This window comes from Phacochoerus africanus, chromosome 4 (assembly GCF_016906955.1).
Source record: "Phacochoerus africanus isolate WHEZ1 chromosome 4, ROS_Pafr_v1, whole genome shotgun sequence".
In the NCBI taxonomy this organism is placed as follows: domain Eukaryota; kingdom Metazoa; phylum Chordata; class Mammalia; order Artiodactyla; family Suidae; genus Phacochoerus; species Phacochoerus africanus.
In genome coordinates, this window is record NC_062547.1 from 8,182,637 (window position 1) to 8,208,306 (window position 25,670).

General features: G+C 45.8%; 1 protein-coding gene across 5 annotated transcripts in view; it reads right to left on the reverse strand.

Moving 5' to 3' along the window:
* Window positions 1–25,670, reverse strand: part of MARK2 (microtubule affinity regulating kinase 2) — a 61,181-nt gene that overhangs the window by 29,511 nt on the left and 6,000 nt on the right. Inside the window, exon 1 of one of the 5 annotated variants that reach the window (XM_047775437.1) lies at window positions 3,106–3,349. The exons of the other annotated variants lie outside the window; for them this stretch is intronic. The gene's annotated coding sequence lies outside the window, so the exon portion shown is untranslated. Of the gene's footprint in view, window positions 1–3,105; window positions 3,350–25,670 lie in introns of those variants that run through there. 5 annotated transcript variants of the gene reach the window in all.

A 25,670-nucleotide genomic window follows, 5' to 3' on the forward strand; every position in this document is an offset into this window, starting at 1 on the left:
TCACCAAGGAATGACATCCACTCCCATTTACCTTCCTTGGCACTCAGGCTTCCTCCTGGCATTGCCACCTCTTTACCCTGACAGCTCTACCACATCAAGTGACTGTGGAATCTAGAGCTGATGCTGGCTACCCCATGAAGAGATAACCATGGTCATGTGAGCTGGCCCGACACGTTCTGCTGCACTTGTTTATAGGCAAGAGGATTAAAACAACCTGTCAGGGGCAAGCCCTGTACACAGGGCAAGCACTGGGAACACAGCATAGAGGCCTCCCGCCAAGAAATCTTTTGCTCAAATATAAAGCATAAATCTCTCACCAATGCAAACCAGCTAACTATGCCAAATACCACTTACGATTCAGTGACCTTGAAGGACCGCTCCATTTTTCCAAAGTTCTTTGTATAAAATGTTGGGGTGTTTTAGGGGGTCAGGGAGACTAGACCCTAATAAGACTCCATTAAAAGTCCCCAATTAAATTAATACCCAAGGAAAAGCTTTCTGTCTTATCAAGAAATGTTTGTGGTATTGGGCTTAAGAAAGAGGGATGTTTCCAGGGTACTTCTGAATAACGAAAGCACACAGTTCTCAGATGCCTAAATGCCAAATCAGAAGTCAAACTACCAAAACAGAATTTCCCATGACCACTTCTTGCTCTACTCAAAGTCAGAATTGAAAGACTAATTAGGTACAGCTTCAGGAGAGAGGGGCTCAGGCAGCAGGAAATCTAGACGAGGTCAAGGTCAGGGTCGTCCTCTCTAACAGAACAGCAGTGGCCATCAGACGAAGGAAGGAAGTGGGAGGGTGGTCAGCACCTGAGCCTGTGGTCCTGCAGCTCCAGGCTGTCTGAGCTCTCCACAGGGATACTGCAGAAAGTGGCCCTTAGCTTCCCGAAATTAGATTCTTTCTCCCCTGCTCCTCTATGAAACCATTTGTCACAGCCCCTAAATAACCAATCTTCCCCTCTTAGCAGGCTTGGGCTGCTGCCATCTGGTCTCTGCCTTAGGCACTCAAGCCTCGGCAGCAGGAGGATGTTTCTGTATGGGTGTTCCCCTGGCTGGCTGGAGAGGTCGGCAGAAGGGAACCGGGCGGCACGCTCCTCCAGCCAGCCAGAGGGGGGGACGTGAAGCACCGGCTGGCAACCTGAGCTCCCTCTCCAGCTTCCCCTTCTTAGCAAAGGAGCAGCTAGCTACTCCTTTGCTAACCTTCCACCCACAGTCTTGCTGAGGCCAGAGAGATGCAACCATCCTATGAGAAGTGAGGGTAGTAAGTCCAGCTTAAGATCTAAAGGACCCAGGAGGGAAAAAAGGGCTATTGTGCTGCAAGGGATTCCAAGAATAAACTCCCCGAACTGCCCCCCAAGCTCTTCTGAAGAGCAGGGGTATTCAGAAGTGCTTTCCATTCCCCATGCATGACAGAGGAGGGTGGCCCTGGGCAGACATACACCCTTGGCTGGGCCACCATCCCCCTAAGGAGCCCCGGTCTCCTGAACACCAGAATAAGTCCACACCTGCCACCGAGGACCAGCCAGAGACAGTAACGTGCTCCAGAGTTCACATACTCACGCGCCCCTTAATCTGCCTCCAGATCGCTGCTCTCATGCAGAGCAGTGAGGCGGGCTGAGTCCCGCTCTGAGCCCCTGAGCCGGTCACTCCAGTTTGCCTGGCGTGTTGTGTGTGTGTGTGGGGGGGGAAGGTGGTGGTGGTGGAGGAGGAGGAGGAGGAGGAGGAGGAGGAGGAGGAGGAGGAGGAGGAGGAGGAGGAAGGGAGATTATGATTCTCTATTTTCAAGCCCTGCCCCTAAACCTGGGGAGGGAAGCAGCTGGGTTCCGGGTGCAGGAGAGCTCCAATCTCTGGGCACTACAGAGCCAACCAGCTGCACAAGAACTCAGGGGAACGTGCACATCCAACACACTGAGAAAAGGAGGGGAAACCAACTTGGGCAGAAGTGGGTTGGTCTCCTGCCAAGAACTTTGAATGGTACTCCTATCGGAACTAGAACATAACAGGAGGTAAGCAGGTTTAGGGTCTCTGGGGAAAGGCAGGAGGGGAAACAGTAAAAGCTGGACTAGCATGGGAACAAAACTTGCTGCCTGGCAGGAGACGGGACAGCCCAGCTGTCTGCAAGGCAATGGCCACACGTAGTCGAGTGAAACGCTGTCCTGCCACACCTTTCGGAGGTGGACAGCTCACACTCTAACCTTAGTCAGCTTTCACATGCTTTGCGGGCTGTGCCCTGAACCTGCCGTTTGGAGCACGGTCATTTCCATGTCCCTGTAAGTTAAGGTGGCTCTACCACTCAAGCACTTGCGCCCCTGAATGCCACTGACAGGAGGGAAGGGGGACTCTTGCTGGCTGTGTTGGACAGGGTAGAGCAGAAACCACAGATGACAGCCCCTCCCACAGAGAGGCAGTGCTCCTCCTTTGTCAGAGCAGAGCCCAAGACTGCCACAGAGAGGTGCTGTTTAGCGACAGAAACATCGGCCAGGAGTGGCAGGAGAAATGGCCCCACCAGGTACTTCCTTCTTTCTCACCACTTGCAACCGTGGGCTGCCACAGGCTGCTTCTGAAAAGCCTGCAGAACGTCCGGTGGCAGCAATGGCCTGTGAGTCACTCCCCCACGAGAAGAGGGAAATTGATCCTGACCCCTGGGCCTGAAGCAGCCCCCCCAGAGTCCTCGGCCAGCCCTGCTCCAAAGCTAAAAGCAGTCCCACCTCCCAGAACTGAAACCTCTGACGGCCAACTCCCCACCCATACCTGCACAAGAGAAAAACCAGTCCCTTTTACTCCACAACACAGGGGGACATCAACAGTCATCTAACCAGGGCAGCAAGCACTGGGAACAGGACGTGACGGCTTCATATTCAGAGCACCCCTTAGACACACACACACACACACACACGACTTAAAGAGATCTGTGTGTGTACACGCATACGTACATAAATGTCTTTATCTGTACATACACGTACACACGCAGAACTGATTTTCAGACCCACGTAGCTTCTGACCTTCCCTTCAGCTGCCTGGCTCCCTTTCCCTGCTTCCAACTCCAGCCCTGCCCTTGTCCCTTCCTGGGGTCTCACTCTGGGCCTTTGCCACAGCCACCTACTGCCTGAAACACTTTGTCTCCATCTCTGCTCCCGTTCTTCTTTCCGGTTAGCCTTGGCTCAGACACGACACCCTCCAGGCAGTTTTGGTGGCGCCATCTCTCTGACTTCACAGGGTCTCTGACACGTCACTCCAGGCATCCCAAGGTCAGCCTTTGTGCACCAGGACTTCAGTCTCGCTGAATGGCCTGTCCCCTTCACAACTCTAGGTGGCTGTCTTGTTCACTGCACAAGTTTGGGAGCGACCTGAGGGAAATTTCCAGGGCTTAAGTCATCTCTAATTCCTTAGCACTCAGGCACATGCCTGGCACCTAACAAGCTTTCAAGAAATGTTTTCCTGGAGTTCCCGTCGTGGCTCAGTGGTTAGCGAACACAACTAGCATCCATGAGGACGCGGGTTCGCTCCTTGGCCTTGCTCAGCGGGTTAAGGATCCAGCGTTGCCTTGAGCTATGGTATAGGTCACAGATGTGGCTCAGATCCCACGTTGCTGTGGCTGTGGCCTGCAGCTACAGCTCCGATTGGACCCCAGCCTGTGAACCTCCATATGCTGCAGGTGCGGCCCTAAAAAAAAAAAAAAGAGCAATGTTTTCCTAACTCATGAGGGAAAGTCAGGGTCAGGGTCTTTCCGATTTTCTGAGAGTGACTCTTTACCCAACAGCTCTTAGCACATCTCTGCTCCATGTGACTGCTTCAACCTGGGCCAGGGCTGGAATGCTGGTGCCCGCTGCTTTAAATCCATCCTGCAGAGGGCTTTCCTGTGCCTCTACGGACGAGTCTCTGCCACGATTTCAGAACTCAAGGCCAGTGTGTGGAGCCGGGGCCTACTGTCCTTCAGCCAGTCCTTTCTCAGCCTCCCCTCTACCAAAAGGTCTGCAGGTAGTCCCCTGCCCCCCACAGGCCTTGTAAGCAGGAAGAGAGCCTCTGAAGAGGAAGCAATGGGGGATATAGTGCAAAGTCCTCAAGAGAGAGTGAGCACAGACCCAGCTCCACTCAAATAAGTTACATATCCTGAGCCAGTCATTCACCATCTTGGGACCCGGGTTTCCTCACTTGTTTAACAAGGGGCTGGAGATGAGCTCTGAAGGTCTGCCTGAGGTGCATGTGAAGGTTCTCAGTGCCCTGTGCTCACGAGCCTTCCAGCCCTGTCCCTGAGACCACAGCAGGAAGCAGGCACAGCCTACATGTCCTGAAGACCACATCCTGACCTGCCCAGAAGTCTGGCTCCATAAGTAAATCTCACCTAACATTGTCTCGGACACCAGGTTCACACGCTGGAAAAATCTCTTCTGCCTAGGGCTAAGAAAATTAAAGTTAAACTAGGTGACAACTCCGGGCTTAGAAACATTACAGCCTGAACTCAGTGTGCCCTAGGCAAGAATCCTCTCCGTCTCTAGATTTCACTTACCCACGGTTTACAAGCTCCTCACCACTCCCAGCCTCCCTGCGTACCATGAATATGGCCACAGGGTGCTGGGAAAGGTACCATGACACAGAGTCTACTTCCAGCAAGCCCCAGGGCTCTGCAGCCTTCGTGTGAGCAGCTCTGAGTAGGCCCAGCCCCTGGTAGGGTGGGTGGCACCTACTCCCCCTACCCCCAGCACGATCCCTTAGCACCCTAGATCCTCAGGTGAGGAGCTGCCTGCTTGCTCAATCCACGAGGAAAAACCACTTGGCAGAGCCCATCCAGCAGGAGTCTCAACCTCTCTGCCTGGGGGGGGTGGGGGGTGGGGTGCGGGCAGGTCCAAGCAGACCAGTCCAACAGGTCCTTTTTCCACCACCCTACATAGCTGATGCCTTCTGCACTGGTTCAAAAACAGGAGCCTCAAAAATCAGTTGGAGCTTTCACACTTTGAGTCACAAAGACCAAGGAATCAAGAAAAAAGTAGAAAATGATCATCTTTCTTATTCTGTCCTACCCACAATGGGTCCTGAAAAACGTAATCCCTGATCTCACAGCTCTTGGTCAATTCAGAAAAGCAACTGATCTTCCCTGAGATGCTCAAAGAAAAATCCGGGTCCTCATCATCACGAGGGGCTGAGGCGGCGTGAAATCGGTTCTTCCTGTGCCGTGTTCCTGAGCTTTTCTCCCACTATACACAATTCCAGCCTTCTGAAACAGACCACACCACCTCTCCAATCCTGGACAAAATTCCCAACACTCAGTGTCTCACTGTTCACCCATGGCAAAGAGGGAAAAATAAGGCCAATTTAACCAAAAGCAACAATGTAGCCAGAGATGCTGTGTAGCAGGGGCGAGAACACAACTCAGCAAAACCAGGAGGACCTGGCTTTTTGGCTCTGGTGCCTATTTCAGGAAGCCGGACAGGGTTTCCTCAGCAGTACACTCTCCTCCTGTGGTTTCCTGGGTTCTAAACAAAATCCAGTAACAGGGTAAAAAGTCCCCCTCATCTTTTCATCCTGAAAAATTTGTTCTTTTTAATCATTATTGAACCTAGATTAAGACCTGTGAGTTAGAGAGTTCCCGTTGTGGCGCAGTGGTTAACGAATCCGACTAGGAACCATGAGGTTGCGGGTTCGGTCCCTGCTCTTGCTCAGTGGGTTAATGATCTGGTGTTGCCGTGAGCTGTGGTGTAGGTTGCAGACGCGGCTCGGATCCCGTGTTGCTGTGGCTCTGGCGTAGGCTGGCGGCTACAGCTCCAATTAGACCCCTAGCCTGGGAACCTCCATATGCCGTGGGAGCGGCCCAAGAAATAGCAAAAAAGACAAAAAAAAAAAAAAGACCTGTGAGTTATATGGCCAAAAATTGGAGCCATTCACAAATCAACATGGATACACTTCTCCAAGGGTGGTTGTAAGTGAAGAATAATACCCACGTTGTAATTTCTCTTATTTTTTAATTTCACAAATATTCATGAAGAGATGATCATGTGCAAAACACTCTAACAGATTCTGGGGGAGGAAGAGATACAGAGAAGGATAAAATACAGCTGAGCCTTCAAAAGACTTGACTAGTATGAGAGAGAAGCACAAATCACAAGCTAACATAGGACCCAATCCTGGAACCAAAATCTGTCGATGCCTTCCAATTTACTAGAAGTTTGCAGCTTTTGTTGTTTTTCAGAGGAACCGGGGCTGAAATATTTAAAGATCTCAGGTCTCACTTAGCCAGGATGATGAGTTCTGCCAGGATCTATCTAAACCCTGACATTTCCATGAATAGGGATGCCTACCCACCGAGTGGACCATGGTGAGACTGGTGAGATGCTGGTGTAAGAGGAAGTCAACCCAAGGAGACTCAATGAAGAATCAATCACTTAGCACTCCTTGTCTCATCCTCATCTAGAAACCAGAGACAGGCCCAACATGCAAAGGAAGGGCTTAAGCACAAGTCAAAAAAGTTGCTTAGGTCTAAGGTCATGGAGATGAAGTCAGAAAAGGCCTCTACCTTTAGAAAAGACGACGGTGCCCTTGGGGAAGATCTGGAAGGGCTTCCTAAAGCTCTGCATCCGGAGCTCCTCCTTTCAGTGCCGGCTATGACTCTGGAGGCAGGTGTATATAGTTTTTCTTTTCTTTCTTTTTTTTTCCTTTTATAGGGCCACCTGTGTGGCACACAGAAGTTCCCAGGCTAGCGGTTGAATCGGAGCTGTAGTTGCAGCCTACCCCCACAGCCTCGGGATCCCAGCTGCATCTGCAACCTACACCAGAGCTCACAGCAATGCTGGATCTTTAACCCACTGAGTGTAGGCCAGGAATCGAACCTGCATCCTCATGGATACTAGTCGGATTTGTTACCACTAAGCCCCAATGGGAACTCCCTATTTTTCCTTTTACTTCCCAGTGTTATCAAGCCTTGTCTCCCTCGTCAGTTCCCAATCACTGTTACAGCCTGGTGCACACCATTACCAGTTTTTAAGCTGTACTGTTACTCAGCAGGCTACCAGCAGTATCACAGTTCTTTTGGAAGGTTATATATAAGGAACAAATACTCATTCCTGAAAGCACTTGGAAAGAAGTAAAGTCTCAAGACAAACAGAGGGTTCTATGCCATCTTAAAAAAAAAAAAAAGAAAAAAGGTCAGTTAATTCTGGGCCTGGGGATAAAGATTAAAGTCCCAGTCCAGGGAGTTCCTGTCATGGCTCAGCAGTTACCGAACCCGACTAATATTCATGAGGATGCAGGTTCAATCCCTGGCCTCACTCAGTGGGTTAAGGATACGGCATTGCCATGAGCTGTGGTGTGGGTCACAGACTCAGCTCAGATCCCACGTTGCTGGGGCTGTGGCATAGGCCAGCAGCTGTAGCTCCGATTTGACTCCTAGCCCGGGAACCTCCATATGCCATGGGTGCAGCGCTAAAAAGACAATCAATCAATCAAGAAAGAGAGAAACAAAGTCCCAGTCCTCCTCTGCTCTGGGAAAACAATTCTGAAACTACTTTTTTTAAATTTATTTTTTATTTTTTTGTCTTTTGTCTTTTTACGGCAACACCCAAGGCATACGTACGTTCCCAGGCTAAGGGTTGAATAGGAGCTGTAGCTGCCAGCCTACGCCACAGCCACAGCAATGCAGGATCTGAGCCGTGTGTTTGACCTACACCACATTTCATGGCAACTCCAGATCCTTAATCCACTGAGCGAGGCCAGAGATGGAACCCGCATCCTCATGGATACTAGTTTGGTTCGTTCGTTATCCACTGAGCCCTGATGGGAACTCCTTTTTTTTTTTTTTTAAGTTGAAATGTTAGTTGATTTACAATGTGTCAGGTATATAGCAAAGTGATAAACATATACATATATATGTGTGTATATATATATATTTTTTTTTAGATTGTTTCCATTATAGGTTATGACAAGATACTTAACATAGTTATACAGTTTCCTGTGCTACACAGCATCCATGTTTATCTGTTCTATATAGCTTTTTTTTTTTTTTGTCTTTTCTAGGCCTGCACCCGCGGCATATGGAGGTTCCCAGGCTAGGGGTCCGATTGGAACTGCAGCTGCCAGCCTACACCAGAGCCATAGCAACGCGGTATGGGATCCAAGCCACATCTGTGACCTACACCACAGTTCACGGCAATGCCGGATCCTTAACCCACTGAGTGAGGCCAGGGATCGAACCTGCAACCTCATGGTTCCTAGTTGGATTCGTTAACCACTGAGACACGACGGCAACGCCTATATAGAATTCTACTTTAAAATGGTAAAGCTAATGAGTCCAAATCAACTCAAAAGAAAATCATTTCCTGAAACTAAAAAAGCAGGTGAAGGGGAATGAGAATTGGTTTGTTTAAAACCTTTCTACCACAGTTCTCATCATGGCTCAGTGGTAATGAACTTGACTAGGATCCATGAGGACTCAGGTTCGATCCCTGAACTCCCTCAGTGGTTTAAGGATCTGGCGTTGCCGTGGGCTGTGGTGTGGGTCACAGACAAGGCTTGGATCTGGCATTGTTGTGGCTGTGGTATAGGCCAGTGGCTATAGCTCCGAATCAACCCTTACCCTGGGAACTGCCATGTGCCACAGGTGCGGCCCTAAAAAGACTACGTAAATAAATAAACAAATAAATAAAACCTTTCCTACCTAAATGTCCAACAACAGATGAATGGATGAAGATGTGGTACATATATACAATGGAATACTACTCAGCCCTAAAAAAGAACAAAATAGTGCCACTTGCAGCAAAATGGATGGAACTAGAGATTCTCATACTAAGTGAAATAAGTCATAAAGAGAAAGACAAATACCGTATGATATCACTTATATCGAGAATCTAATATATGGCACAAAATGAATCTATCTACAGAAAAGAAACAAACTCATGGACATGGAGAACAGACTTGTAGTTGCCAAGGGGGAGGGGGATGGAGTGGATGGACTGGGAGTTTGGGGTTAGTCAATGCAAACTATTGCATTTTGAATGGATAAGCAATGAGATCCTGCTGTATAGGGAACTATATCTAATCACTTGCGACGGAACATGATGGACGATAATGTGAAAAAAAGAACGTATAAATATATTTGTATAACTGGGTCACTTTGCTGTACAGCAGAAGTTGACAGAATATTGTAAATCAACTACAATAGATTTTAAAAATAAAAACTAAAAATTAAAACCTTTCCTACAGCAGATTAGCTACACAAAACTCTTCTGGAATGGTTTACCATTCAGAATTTTATAATGTAAAGCATTCCAAATGTGAAACTGGGAGTTCAGCACCTAAACATTTATTAGTAAGAAAAATCCTCACGCCACAATCATAATGAAGGTTTAACATCACTGTCTGACATTTTGTCATTAAGGGATCGGTTTTAACAGTGTGGATTTGGCAGCTTGCCCTATCGGCTGTTTCACAAGAATTTTCTGTGGTTTCAAGAAAGGCAGGGTGTTTGCTTTTAAACACTATCTTAAAAATGTATTTCAGGATAGAGCTCAAATATTCCAAGACAGAAGGTGAGAATGAAACCCAAACCAAGTAAAGGAATCTGATGCTACCAGACAGAAGGGAGTACAGCAGAGGTGCAGGGGGAAGACACTGATCACCAGTGGCACCAAAATGGCAAGAAAAGCCAACTCAGTGCTTCTTATACAACCAAACCTGAAAATGGGGACACAAAAATGACACTAAAGACATGCGATTAATAAAGGGAAATCCCTCCACAGATCTTCACCTCTTCAAAATAAACTTACCTGGCTCAAATCTGTTTTGTTTATAGGGGGAAAAAATGTATACATGTAAGGATAACCTGATCCCCTTGCTGTACAGTGGGAAAATAAAAGAAAATCTATTTTGTTTTTAAAACAAAACCACCCCAACAGCTTCACACCAATGCAGAGGACTGTCATCTAATCAATTAGCAGCCACACCTCTCCGACAGCTTGATGTCGTTAATTAAGGTAGAGATTTTTCTCCCTGGGAATTCAAGTACAGAAGGGCAGAGCCCCTATGGACCTAACCCATTATGACAGCCTTTTCATTAGCAAGAAAACACTGCCACGTGTTCTCCAAGGAAGCAGTGGCCTGCCTCACTAAAGAACACCTGTGTGTGAACAGCAACCACCTCTGAGAGATAAAAATGTGCCTGCCAGAGATGGGGGGGGGGGAGGAGAACCACTCATAAGAAATCCAACAGACTGTGCTTCTCAAAGTAATTCACCTAGACTTTGGTTTTTCCACTGTAACAAAAAGATGGACTCTAAGGTCATGTAGAAATAGCACAAAACCATGATCCTAAGAGAAGGCAGATCTCTAGGGCTGCAAGGGTGCAAGTGGGTAAGTGATGGAAGCTTGAGTCAAGGGGAGCAGCTCATTCCTTCATCCTCTCCCCATGCTGGCACCTTAAAAAAGCTCAAAAATTCATGGGCGTTCCTGTCTTGGCACAGCGGAAACGAATCCAATTAGGAACCAGGAGGCTTGGGTTTGGTCCCTGGCCCCACTCAGTGGGTTAAGGATCTGGTGTTCCCATGAGCTCGCAGACGAGGCTCAGATCTGGAGTTGCTGTGGCTCTGGCGTAGACCAGCAGCAACAGCTCCGATTAGACCCCTAGCCTGGGAACCTCCATATGCCACAAGTGCAGCCCTCAAAAGATAAAAAAAGAGGAGTTCCCGCCATGGCTCAGTGGGTAATGAATCTGACTAGGAACCATGAGGTTGCGAGTTTGATCCCTGGCCCCGCTCAGTGGGTTAAGGATCTGGTGTTTCCATGAGCTGTGGTGTAGGTCACAGATGTGGCTCGGATCTTGTGTTGCTGTGGCTGTGGCTAGGCCAGCAGCTACAGCTCTGATTAGACCCCTAGCCTGGGAACCTCCATATACCCTGGGAGCAGCCCTAGAAAAGGCAAAAAGACCAAAAAAAAAAAAAACCAAAAAAATTCAGAATTTTGCTAATGAAATCAAACCTCTAACAGGATAAAAAGAAAGGCACTATATCACCAGGAGGAGACAAACAAGTAAATCAAACCATAAATTCAAACCCAAGTTAAGCAAAATTTCACAGAGGTATACACAGCAATCACTCTAAGAAACTACTCCAGGGAGGTTCCCTTCATGGTGCAGCAGAAACAAATCTAACCAGAATCCACAAGGATGCGGGTTTTGATCCCTGGCCTCACCCAGTGGGTCGGGGATCTGGCGTTGCTGTGGCTATGGTATAGGCTGGCAGCTGTAGCTCCAATTTGAGCCCTAGCCTGGGAACTTCCATATGCTGTGAGTGGGGCCCTAAAAAGCAAAAAAGGAAACTATTCCAGATGTCCTGGAGGACCAAATGCACAGCTACGGGGACTCGCTTCAGGAGAGAGAAGTGAACCAAAAGGAAGACTGACAAACGCAAACAGGAAGTCGTGGCATATTACACAAGCAATGGGATAAAAAGACACAGCAGGACAGCCAGAGTTCAGCTCCCAGGACTGAACTGGCAAGTCCCAAACACACACAGAGAACTGGCACTGCCAGCTACAGTTCCCAGTGTGCTTGGCAGCCAAGACTAAAAGCAAGCAGCTCTGGGCCTCTTTAAGTGGCACATAAAGGGTTATAAAAAGATTTTAGTTTCATAAGGATAAAATATACACAGTTAAGATTCACACACAAGTTTTCTTTTTTGGAGTTGACACTATGGTACAGTGGGTTAAGGATCTGACTGAAGTGGCTCTGGTCACTGCAGAGGTGCAGGTTCAGTCCCCAGCCCAGTGCAATGTGTTAAAAGGATCTAGTGTTGCTGCAGCTATAGCAAAGGTTGCGCCTACATCTCAGATTCAATCCCTGGCCTGAGAACTTCCATGTGCCACGGATGTGGGCATTAAAAAAAAGGGCGGGGGGGGGGGGGTGAGGTGCTACCAAGCAGGACAGTCAAATCTAAGAACCCAAACTGTCCTATACTGTAAGGTGCTTACTTGTTGGTCACCAATTTTAGGTCTCAAGACTCTAGTTTTCTCAAGGGACTCTTGAAATTTCAGAAGATGAAAGAGATGATGAAGAAATCAAAAGCCAGGATTAAATAATAAGGTTAAAAAATATTTCTATAGCTCTTGTATGGAGCTGTTAAAACCAAGGAGGGATGGAGTTCCCAGCGTGGCACAGGAGATCGCTGGTCTCTGCTCGTCTGGGCACAGTGGGTTAAAGGAGCCAGCATTGCCACAGCAGTTACAACTGTGGCTCAGATCTGATCCCTGGCCCAGGAACTCCATATGCCATGGAACAGCCAAAAATGAAAAAAAAGGGGGGGGGGGCAGGAGATTAACCCCTAGAGCTGCATCTGCTGCACCTTGGCACCTTTACAAGAGGCCACTGGAGGCAGGAAGAAATGATCCGGGCAAGAGGAGACCAAGCATGCCTCAGAGATTTATTTTGTCCCATACTGACTGGAAGCTAATCCTAAGGGATCCAGCTTCCACTGTCTGGACACAAGTGAGGCCAGAGTGCTCTCCACAGTCAAGAAAGTCTTGTTCTGACACCAACAAACCACATGGGTCTGCTACCTTAAACAAGTTACATACATTTCTGGGCCTCTGATACCTCATCCACAAAGTAGGGAAAATAATAAGACCCACTATCTCACAAAGATTATATGAGTTAATGAATGTAAGACAGCTAACGACACAAGTGTTTGGGACAAAAATAAATGCTCAATAAAGGCTGGCTATTATTATGTCTATAGCTAAAGACACTAGCCTCAGGGCAAACTGTGCCCCGTGAGAATGGGTGGGGGCACTGTCCACCCTTCAGGTATTCAGTCCACTGCCTTTAAAAGTTTCCCAACCTTGGAGTTCCCATTGTGGCTCAGTGGTTAACAAATCCGACTAGGAACCATGAGGTTGCGGATTCGATCCCTGGCCTTGCTCAGTGGGTTAAGGATCCGGTGCTGCCGTGAGCTGTGGTGTAGGTTGTAGAGGAGGGTTGGATCCTGCGTTGCTGTGGCTCTGGTGTAGGCCAGGGGCTACAGCTCCGATTGGACCCCCAGTGTGGGAACCTCCATATGCCGCGGGAGTGGCCCAAGAAATGGCAAAAAAAAAAGACAAAAAAAAAAAGTTTCCCAACCTTGGAGTTCCTGTTGTGGTGCAGCAGAAATGAATCTGACTAGGAACCATGAGGTTGTGGGTTGGATCTCTGGCCTCGCTCAGTAGGTTAAGGATCCGCCGTTGCCGTGAGCTTTGGTGAGAGTCGCAGACGCAGCTCGGATCTGGCATTGCTGTGGCTGTGGCATAGGCTGGCAGCTGTAACTCCGATTGGACCCCTAGCCTGGGAACCTCCATATGCCTCGGGTGTGGCTCTAAAAAAAAAAAAGTTTCCCAACCTCTCAGAACAGAGTAACATACTTAGAGAGCCATCCAGAAGGCACCGTTACTGAGTCACTGCCTTAGCTAATAGAGTGAACAAATCTCCTTTGAAAGCAAAAGTCTATCTTTCATACAGACCATCGGCTGAAGAGAGAGAAAAAAGCACATCAAGTTCAATTCTGGAATTGAAATGAAAGCCACATGTGTATCTGAAAAGAAATATGCTTTGTGTAAAAAGCAGAGGATTATGGGACTTGCTGAGAGATGGGAAATGGAACTGTAACCCCACAAGTCTATATGGAGACTCGAATTGATATAAGGTAAGCATTTGATTAAACAGATTTTTAAAAAATGATTCCCATGAGAAGTGATTCTGAGTAAATTAGATGAGTGTAAAAAAATAGATCTGCTTAAAGCTGGTCCAAGTGACTATGAGAAGAGGCCCAAAGGTCTACTATTAGTAGTACTAAGAGAAGCTTTTAAAAGTTAGAGGTGCTCGCTTAACTGGAGAATGAATACAAGCAAAAGAACAAGGTGGAAAATAATAAGATAGTTTAGAAACTAGATATTTACTGCAACTGTATCTCTTAAAGGCTCACCAAGCAAAGACAAAGTTCACCTGCAGTTACACACACACACCAAACCTGCTCACCTCTTAACAGGAGAAAATAAAGTGCACCCCCATAAATGTGGGATTCGGTGGGCATGTTCCACTAAGAAACAGGATTAGCAGAGAGTTAAGTACAAAAGAAACAGAAACAAGGTATGTAGGCTCTGCAGCCACTCTGGGAACAGACTGTTGGGGGTTCTGGCTTTGGTGAGTGCCTGGAGCCTAGCTGCAGCCTTCCGCTATCTCACAGACACCAAGGTTTTTCAAGGACAGAAGCTAAGCAAGCTTTGCAGTTTTCAAATTTGGAATTGACCAATAGCCAACATATAAGCTTGAAAAAGAATCTACTCTCATAATGAAATCCAAGTAAGCCAAATGATTTTAATGGGGGGGCAAAAAGGCTGATGCTCTCTGTCAGGAGGAGGAAATAAACCAAATTTGGTTAAAGTCCCTCAGGTCAGAGAACCAGCTTCCTCAACTAGATGACTACAAACCAAGGCAGCAACTGCCTTCCTGCAGTTCAGCCAGGACTCTGGGAATTGCAAAACAAAGACTCATTATGTGGTCATAGCAAGTACCCAGCCAATCCAGGCCAGGGATGATCCCCCCCACCCCCACCCCCGTAGCGCTCTACAAAAGCAAGTCTCACACTTCGGTGTAGAAACCCTTTATGCTTTTTTTTTTGTCTTTTTGTCCTTTTAGGGCTGCACCGCGGCATATGGAGTTCCCAGGCTAGCGGCTGAATCAGAGCTTTAGCCGCTGGCCTTTGCCACAGCAACGCAGGATCTGAGCGGCATCTGTGACCTACACCAAAGCTTATGGCAGCGCCGGATCCTTAATCCACTGGGCAAGGCCAGGGATCAAACCTGCGTCCTCATGGATACCAGTCGGGTTGGTTAACCACCGAGCCACGACAGGAACTCCTTTATGCTCTTAATTATTAAGGACCTCGAATAGCTTTTGTTTATGTGGATTATAGCTACTGTATTATAACTAAAACTGAGAAAATGTTAATTTATTAATTCATTTAAAATATTACTAAGCCCATTACAAGTATATTTTTCAATATATCAAGTTAATACATAGCATCAAAATAAAATCCAAGTTAACTTTTAAAATGTAATTGAAGCTACAACATGAACTTTGAAAACATTACGCTGAGCGACATGAGCCAGACACAAAAGGACAAATATTGTATGATTCTACTTACATGAGGTGCTCGGAACAAGTAAATTCATAGAGAAAGTAGAACAGAGGTTATCAAAGGAGAGGGAGATGGAGAATTACTGTTTAACTGATACAGAGTTTCTGTTTGGGATGATGAGAAAGTTCTAGAAGTGGTGGTGATGGTTGCATTGTGAATGTACTTAATGCCACTGGACCACACACTTAAAAACTATTAAAATGCACGTTCTGTGTCATGTGTATTTGACCACAATGAAAAGATAGCATTAAAGCACATGGCCAGGAGAAGATTTCAGACTACCATAACCAAGGAACGGTCTATAAAATAACTAACCAGAATTCTTCAAAATTGTCAATGTCAGGAAAGACATGGAAAGACTAAGTAAGAAATGGTCACAGACTTGGGGAAACCATGGGGATATGACATGACAAATGCAATATGGGATCCTGGACTGGATCCTAAACAGAAAAAGCACATTAGTGGAAAAATGATAAAATCTGAGTAAATTTGGTTAATTAGTATGATAGCAGGATTGTCTTATTTTCCCTTTTTATGGCTACACCTGTTGCATACAACATTCTCCAACCAGGGGTTGAATCAGAGCTGCGCCTGGGGCCTAGACCACAGCCATGGCAACACCGAATCTGAGTCCCATCTGCAGCCTATGCCACAGCTTGCAGCAGCACCAGATCCTTAACCCACTGAGCCAGGCCAAGGACTGACTGAACCTGAATCCTCAGAGAGACAATGCGGGGCCCTCAACTTGCTGAGCCACAACGGGAACTCCCCAAGATTGATTCTTAGCTTTGATACATGTTCTATAGTTACGTAAGATACTAACACAAGGGGAAGCTGCATGAAAAATGTACAAGAACACTTTGGACTATTTTTGCAACTCTTCTAAGTTTAAAATGATCCCAAAATTTAATTGCTAAAAAAAATTCATAATGTGGAGTTCCCATTGTGGCTCAGTACCTGACCAGCATCCATGAGGACATGGGTTTGATCCCTGGTCCTGCTCAGTGGGTTAAGGATCCAATGTTGCTGTGAGCTGCAGTGTAGGTTGAAGATGTGGCTCAGATCCTGTGTTGCTGTGGCTGTGGTGTAGGCCGGCAGCTGTGGCTCTAATTTTTTTTTTTTTTTTTTGGTCTTTTTGCCTTTTCTAGGGCAGCTCCCACGGCATATGGAAGATTCCCAGGCTAGGGGTCGAATCAGAGCTATAGCCACCAGCCTATGCCAGAGCCACAGCAACATGGGATCTGAGCCGCGTCTGCAACCTACACCACAGCTCACGGCAACGCCAGATCCTTAACCCACTGAGCAAGGCCAGGGATCGAACCCTCAACCTCATGGTTTCTAGGAGGATTTGTTAACTACTGAGCTGTGGTGTAAGTCACAGTTGCTGCTTGGATCCTGCACAGCTATGGCTGTGGTGTAGACCAGCAACTATAGCTCCAATTCGACCCCTAGCATGGGAACAGATGCAGCCCTAGAAAGACACACACACACACACACACACACACACACAAAACCGAGTTCTCCAAAAGCTTTTGTTTATATGGATTATATCTATTCATATTTTCTGTATTAGAAATTAATACGACAAAAGATTTAAATATGTATCCACTCAGGAGTTCCCGTCGTGGCGCAGTGGTTAACGAATCCGACTAGGAACCATGAGGTTGCGGGTTCGATCCCTGGCCTTGCTCAGTGGGTTAACAATCTGGCGTTGCCGTGAGCTGTGGTGTAGGTTGCAGACGCGGCTCGGATCCTGCGTTGCTGTGGCTCTGGCGTAGGCCGGTGGCTACAGCTCCGATTGGACCCCTAGCCTGGGAACCTCCATATGCCGCAGGAGTGGCCCAAGAAATAGCAAAAAGACAAAAAAAGTAAATAAATAAATAAATAAATAAATATGTATCCATTCATTTAAAAGAACATTAATAAACCCATTACGTGTAAACATAAAGTTACTTTTGATGGAAAAACTATGCTTTCCAAAACATAATTTCACATATACAAAAGTCCACCTGACAAACTGATCTTATAAAGCAATCAAACACAATGCCAGACACCCCCCAAACTAAAGCATAAAAAAATTTTTAAATGAGAAAAATTAAAAATAAAAGAATAAAGACAAAGGGAAAATGAGAAAAAGGAAAAAAATAGGGAATAAAGAGAAAAAAGGGAGGAAATAAACCATAGGTAAAACAACAACAAAACCCTCAAAGGCCAATGCTATATATATATATATACATATATATATATATATATATATATATATATATATATATTAGAAGAAGGAAATAAGCTCATTCAGGTCAAAGTCTCTGAGGTCCAGGAAGGGATTATTATAGGGGTTGGGAATTGCAAACAAGGGCTCCCTATGAAGTCACTTGCAGGTAACCAGGCCAAGACTTAGGAAAATAAACCCAAGTTTTGTCTACAACAAAGGTATTCTCACTTTTCACCCAAAAACTCTCTACACTCTTAAAAAACGTATGAAAGATTGCAAAGATCTTTTGTTTATGTAGGTTCTAGCTATCAACCTTATTAGAAATTGAAACAATTTTTAAAATTATTTTTCTTTATTCAAAAGAATAAACCCATCACATGCTTAAACAAGTAACTTATTTTTTATGAAAATGAAATTTATAACAAGAATTGCTCTTTTAGATTCCTGGTTATCTTAACGTCTAGCTTAATGGAAGAAAGCTAACTTCTCATATCTGTTTCTGCATTCAATGTGTTTCCATATGTTGTTCTGGTTGAAAGACATAAATAAAATCTCATTTTCACACAGATGTGTAGTTGGAAAAATCCTCGAATACTGAGGATTTTCTTTCTTTCTTTGCTTTTTAGGGCTGTATCCACGGCATATGGAGGTTCCCAGGCTAGAGGTCAAATCAGGGCTGTAGCTGCTGCCGGCCTAAGCCACAGACACAGCAATGCCAGGTCCGAGCCATGTCTGTGACCTGCAGCTCACAGCAACACCGGATCCTTAACACACTGAGTGAGGCCAGGGACCGAACCTGCATCCTCATGGATACTAGTCTGGTTCGTTACTGCTGAGCCACAACAGGAACTCTGGATTTTCTTTTTTGATAATAGTCCAAAACTCCACAAGCAGTAGTTTTTAAAGACTGGTTGCAATGTGCAATCTGAAATTTGATCAATGAAACGTTTGCGTATTTTTACATTAAAATCCACTGGTCATCCTGCATTTCCGATGGCTCTTTTACCCACTGAAAATCAAGGAAATATTCCTTCACCGAATTACGCAGCATCTCCCAATATTGGCATTTCATTCAGTATCAAAAAATCACATTCCATTAGTCCTACCACCAATCTCATCAAAAAAGTCTTTAACAAATACAAATTTTCCAAAATTCTGATTTTTGCCTGAAAACTTGAATTTTATCACTGGCAACAGTGAGAGGCTCACTTTGTTCAATTTCAAGAAAACACCCACTAAATACTAATGTATGAATAACTACCGTTTGTCCATCAATTATTATTTCAAGTAAAAAATGATGATCCATGCAGCTGGTTCAGCTCCAACACACAAGTGCATTTTTTCTAGACGGTTAGACCACAGTATAGAGCAGCAATGCTCCAAGGATACTTTTCATTTAATCACTTGGAATATCAGAAACCTTTATTTGAGGGTTGATATTTAATTGAAAATATAATTTTTAGTGCTTCAACGAAGACATTCTTTTTTTTGGCCACATCCACGGCATGCAGAAGTTCCCAGGCAAGGAATCAAACCCGTGCCACAGCAGTGACAATGCAGGATCCATCCTTAACCCACTGAGCCACTAAGGAACTCCCACCAGTACATTCTTAAGTGACGATGGCTTTTTTTAAACCACAGATGTGTACCAGGAAGGTCCATGACTATGGCCACCAGCAGAGCTGGGTGCCACTGCTCTGATACGTTACGGTGCCAGCAGCCTTCTTGGTCACTGCTTCTGCACCAACAGCACAAATGGAAACGAAGTGTTCCAGGATAAACCAAGAGAGTCATAAAGGTTATTCAACCCTTTGCACATTTATCACAACTTGTGTTTGTTGCTGAGCAATCACATAAAAGAAAATATTTTTTGAAGTGTAGTTAGTGCTGATACAGATCAAGCCATGTCTATAATTTGTGAGGTGAAAGTAAAATTCTGTAAACAAGATATTAACTCAGTCTTCATGTTCCCGGCTAAATCTTTAATTCGATGAGTCACAGTTACATATGAAGTGGCAGTGCCCTGAACTTTACTGACTGTTCATCCAGTGGGCATTCAGGAATGTCAGCTGTTCTGAACCTCATTAATCTCTCCAGCTACTGGGTGGGCTTTTGCAGCCAAAGCAATGTGATAACTTATAAGAGGCTTCAGTGGCTTTGTCATTTCTAGGTGGAAAAGCTGGAACAAATTTTGGCTTTTAAAGAGACCATGACATGTATACTTAAAACACACAATTCCTTTTTCTTTAAACTCTGACCGGTCTTGAAACGATGCTGCAACTTAACTGGCACCATAATACTACATGAAAACACTCTGTTGCATAAGACACAGTAAAGTACATTATTAGGAGCTATAAAGCTGAGAAGATAACTTTCATTATGATTTCATTTCTTTCCATTTTTTCATTCCTGCCCAGCTTCCTCAGAGTAAATCCCTCTCTTTCACTTGCTGATATGTCCAACTGCAGTGGACAGAGCTGGCAGTTATGTGTTTAGAAAGCAGGCCTACCAACCTCCCTTATAAGGAAGTCAACAATTCTTCCTTATAAAATAGAAAAGAAATATTATTTTCTTCTAAAACAGAATTAAATGCTAAATTATAAGTAAAATTTTTAAAATGAGAAGTTTCCCCAAAAGTTTTTACAAATAAGTGTCGCAAGTTGTACTTACTTCTTGTGTTTCCTTGAAGGTTCCAGGATAACCCTGGGATTTCAAAATAACTATTTATTGGACAATAATGCGGTTGAGAGAGTAAATATAGCCGGTATAACCAAAGAAAACGAGTAGGAGCACAACAGCAGTACTGAGAACAAATCGAGTTTATCACTGAAAACACCCATGTTTATACCTTAAAATACTACCTTAAAAATTCTGGGAAACACAAAAATAAAGAAGCACACATTCCATCAGCCAAGAGTGATGATGTCAAGACACACCATTTAGCCTCTGGAAAACTCCACTGCATCTTGGTGAGAGAATGAGAGTCAAACAGGCAAACACTGCCCTAATGTTACAATGAAAATTATTCTGATTTTGTGTAACCACCAAACAGATCCTGAGGACCCTGAGGACATTTTGAGAACCAAGTTCAATATTGTGCTACCAAAATTAATAAATGCCTCCTCCGAGCTCTCACAAGACAAGGTCTAGAGCTATGGGAGTCCTGGTCAGAGCTGTTTGGACCCTGTCACCAGGAAAAGAGGGATGCCCCCTCCAGTAAGCTGTCGAGTTGCCAAGCCTGGCTTTACTGAGGAAGGCAGTTCCAAGAAAAAAAAAATGTTTTCTAAAGCAATGCATCCTTAACTTTACAGAAATCAGAGGAACAGGAGAAAGAAAGGCCTGGGTGGTTCTGGGACTCCATACATGAAGGAGATCTCAGACTATCAAAATTCCTTTCCTGAGCCATGCCACAAAAGAGGCTCAGAAATGAGTAAGGCAGTGGGACGTGGAGATGAAAACCCAAGATGGACAGTGATAATGAAGGAACAGAGTTCAAAGAAACCAAAGAGAAAAAAAAAAAAAAAAAAGGAAGTGAGACAAGTCAGCAGAGGGGTCAAAAGGAAGAGGAAAATGCAGTGAAAGAAACTCCCTGATGGGCTCCGCAGGGACACTGTTACCTTCCTCCCAGGCCACTGTGGCCTTGCGAAAAAACTAAGCAACTTACTCGCCATCCTGACAGGGCATCCAGGCTCTAGGAACATCAGCGGGAACCACCTGAGACGGAAAGCTCAGCCTAAGATTCAAAGTCCAAAAATCCACAGGGGCCACTGGGATGACTGTTCCCACCTCCTACTTAGGCTTCACGATGGGAAGGTTTCCTTCTCACTTCAGAGGAGCCAACAAAGGTAACAAGAACTTGCCCTTGAAGGGCCCTCGGAGAGTGAAAAAGGAACCTAAATCACTGGCTGCCCAAGTTCCCACGTAGTTTTTAAGAGAAACTGGGACCTTTCTCCTGTTGCCAAAGGGTAAATACTGCCGGTGAAGAAAGGAACACCATGAACGAGGTCCCCGAGCTCACAGGTGGGGCCTCCTCTAACACCCAGACCCCAACACCCAGATACCCCAAGCTCAGTGACTGTGGATCATCACAGTCACAACACAGAAATATGGGCAGGCAGTGGTATGTGTTTTCTTTTCTTTCCTTTTTGTTTTTTTGGTTTTTTAGGGCCACACTGGAGGCATATGCAAGTTTCCAGGCTAGGGGTCGAATTGCAGCTACAGCTGCTGGCCACAGCCACAGCCACGCCAGATCAGAGCAGCACCTGCAACCCACACCACAGCTCACAGCAACGCCGGATCCTTAACCCACTGAGCAAGGCCATGATTCCTAGTTGGATTCGTTTCCGCTGGCCACAGTGGGAACTCCCATCTTTTCTGTTTTTTCAATTTTTAAAGTTTTACTGAAGTATAGTTGACTTACAATGTTGAGATAATTTCTGCTGTGCAACAAAGTGATTCACATATCCTTTTATTTATTTATTTTTTAATGGCTGCATCCACAAGATATGGAAGTTCCCAGGCCAGGGACTGAATCCAAGCCACAGCTGTGACCTACCCCCTCAGCTGCAGCAACGTGGCATCCTTTTAACCACTGCTCCAGGCCCCAGGATCCAATCCACGTCTCTACAGTGACCTGAGCTGCTGCAGTCAGGTTCTTAACCCACTGTGCCAGAGCAGGAACTCCATCCATTCTTTTTCAGATTCTTTTCCCATATAGGTTATCACAGAATATTGAGTAGAGTTAGTTCCCTGTGCTATACAACACATAGTAAGGGGTTTCGGTTTTTTGGAGTTTTCATTTTTGGTTTTTTTTTTTTCAAGTCTTATTGAAGTACAGCTGATTTTTATGTTTTCTTTAATAAAGTCGCATAATATTGATGTCTTATAAATAAACTATCGCCCCTCCCACCAAAAAAAAAAAACTATATAAACAAACTTTCCTTTTAAAAGTGCTTCCAAAAGTACATAAACCTCTCCAACAGCATTCTGTTTTCTTTCAGATAGCTGACTGGTAAAAAGACAAACTTACACATACACAATGGAATACTACTCAGCCCTCAGGAAGTACAAAATAATGTCATTCGCAGCAACGTGGATGCAACTAGAAATTATCATACTAAGTGAAGTCAGTCAGAAAGAGAAAGATAAATACCACACAATTATCACTTACATGTGGAATCTAAAATATGGCACAAATGAACCTATCTACAAAACAGAGACAGATAGACACAGAGGACAGACTTATGGTTGCCAAGGGGGAGGGGAGAGGGAGTGGGATAGACTGGGAGTTGGTGGTTAGCAGATGTGAACTATCGCATTTAGAATGGACAAACAACAAGGTCCTACTCTGTAGCACAGGGAACTCAATCTCCTGAGACAGACCGTGATGGGAAAGAATATAAAACAAGAATGTATAAATGGAGTTCCCGTCATGGCGCAGTGGTTAACAAATCCGACTAGGAACCATGAGGTTGCGGGTTCGATCCCTGGCCTCGCTCAGTGGGTTAAGGATCCGGTGCTGCCGTGAGCTGTGGTTTAGGTTGCAGACACGGCTTGGATCCCGCGTTGCTGTGGCTCTGGCATAGGCTGGCGGCTACAGTTCCGATTCAACCCCTAGCCTGGGAACCTCCATATGCCAAGGGTGTGGGCCTAAAAAACAAAAACAAACAAACAAAAAAGAATGTGTATCTATATATATGGAAGACTGAGTCACTTTGCTCTATAGCAGAAATTGGCAGAACACTGTAAATAACTACACTTTTTTTTTTCTTTTTTTGTCTTTTTGCCATTTCTTGGGCTGCTCCCGCGGCATATGGAGGTTCCCAGGCTAGGGACCCAAAATTCCAATACAGGGAATCCAACTGCAGAGCCCATTCTCACAGCCATTCATTGGAAGTCCAAAAGTGCTGGGATTGCCTTTCAGATTGGCCATGAGCTCAACTCGATCAGAACACTATGCGAGACCAAGAGGGCCTAAGGGGCCCCACTTCCTGTCACTGGAGAACCAGTAATTCAAACTCTTGTGGGCAAAAACAAAGCAACAAGCCACAAGTGCTGCCAACACTACTGCAAAGACAGTCAAAAGGTGGCCGTCTGTGGAGGGGAGGTAGGGGAGTTCACAGGACAAGGGAAAGCCAGCAGACCCTTGGGTCTAAAGAAGGTGGAGGAAAAAGGGGGCCGCCCTGGATACAGGTCACCAGTAACCAAAACCAAACACTTCAGTAAAATGGTGCTCAGGAGAAACAATGAGCAGATCACTGGAGTAGCAGCAAGGACATAGGTTAGAGCTCTGCCTGCAGGTGACTTCACTCATGAATCACCAAGCTCTGGAACCTGGGAGTTTTCTGCTTAGTGGGAGACGGGGAAAGAATCCTGCTACCTCAGCAGCACAGGCAGTCACGAGAGGAGCCCCAGAATCCTGCTGTGTCCCTGAGAAAGATCCCCACTGCTGCTCACAAAGTGTCAGCACATGGGGACGATGGCTCCCACCTCTCCTACAGGTGCCGTGATCAGAGACAAACTCAAACAGGTCCCCATGGCCCAAGTACCTGTTGAGCTGCCAAAGACAAAAAACTATTTCCTCTCCTTTTTCCTCCGCAGTGAGCCTTATGCACCGATCCAAAAGGTCTGGGGTCTGGTAGGATTAATAGCTAATCGCAACAGCCCAGAATCAGGAGTTCCGACTCCCTTCCAGATCCAGGAGTGGGGAGCCAAACCCAGACCTCCCGGCCAGGATGAGGGCCTTCTGCCAAGCTGCAAACTGCAAAGAAAAGGAGTTGTATCTCAGCTTCCAGGGAAAGGTGTGTAAGACAAAGGTGCTTTGAGCAGCATGAGGAGTAAGCAAAGCCCACTCACTAAAGAGCCCCAGCATGGAGACTCATTCAGTATCAGGGGTTGTTTACAGACACCATCCAAACCCATGCCTCGATGCACAGAGCCCCAGAGGGGGCAGATCTTTATATGGCCACCTTCCCAAAGAGCACAGAAGAAAATAGGCCGAGGCGGCCCAAAACCAGCCCGACTGGTTCTACAGAGAAGCCGCTGGTCTACTCCGCCTTCCTCAGGTTAAAAAGAAAAAGGGGGCTGGGAGCCAGTCTTTGAACCCTTCCCTCCTCTCTCCCCACACTCCTCATTTGTCCCACAGGGTCCACCCAGCCACCAACACCAGGGTCCATCTCACCCTCTCTTCTACCAAAGCTTGTTACTCTATAACTTCCTGAGCCTAAAATCAATCATTTGCTACACAAGAGGAAATATATTTTTTTGCCCTTTTTGCCCTTTTCTATTAAGAGATGTAAGGAATAAATGGAAGTCAGGGGAACGAGCACCAACTCAAAGACCCACCTGTGGGAAAAATCCCCACAGGGACTGAGACACCTCAAACACTCTAGACAAAAACAGACATGCAGATGAAGGGATCTAACCCACTTATACCCCCTAAAGGAGGAGGCCTAGTGGGCAAGTGAAGGAACTGGGATCCCTCCTCTTTTGAGGTAACTAGAAACCAAGGGACCAGATTTTCTCTTGGTGTTTTTTTCAGAACCCGATGCACCATCTCAAAGTCTAAAAAAGCGCAATGATATTCAATGGCCTGCACCAAGGGGGGTGTGGTGGGGTAGAAACATTCTGCTCTGAGAGCTAAAACTTTCAGAGTTGACATGGAATAGAGGGCCTCTCCCCAGGCCACAAGTGTGAAATGGGTGGTTTCCTCCTCCACGGTTTGTAAGGCTTACCCTTCCCTTTGTTGAGACAGAAGAGGAAAATGCATAGATAACACTTCAGTGACTCACTCATGTTTGATGAAGGCTGGGAGAAAGCCTGGAGAATCCAAGCTTCAAGTGCAAAATGTACAAATACTGGAATCTACCATCAAGAGAAAGAGGGAGTTCCCTGGTGGCCTAGCAGTTAAGGATCCGGCATTGTCACTGCTGTGGCATGAGTTTGATCCCTGGCCAAGGAATTTCTGAATGCCTCAGGTATGGCACAAAAAAAAAAAAAAAAAAAGAGAGAGAGAGAGAGAGAAACCCTGTCACTTATCTGGTTTGTCATTTTGCTGAACTTCCGCTGAAGGAGGAAGGGCCAGGTTTAAACTCTACCCACCCTTCCCACATCCCTCTCAATTTTCGCTTTGTAAAAGCGGCGAACATGGCAGCAGCACCACGACTAAGAGCAAAGCCCTTCCACACCTGCTCTCCAAGCAGAGGCCTAGCAGTCAAAGTCTACAGCTTAACCAAGTGGAGGGAGCTGGGGCTGGACCTGGTTTCTGCAGGAAAGCCTCATCACACAGTCTCGAGAAAGGAAGGACAA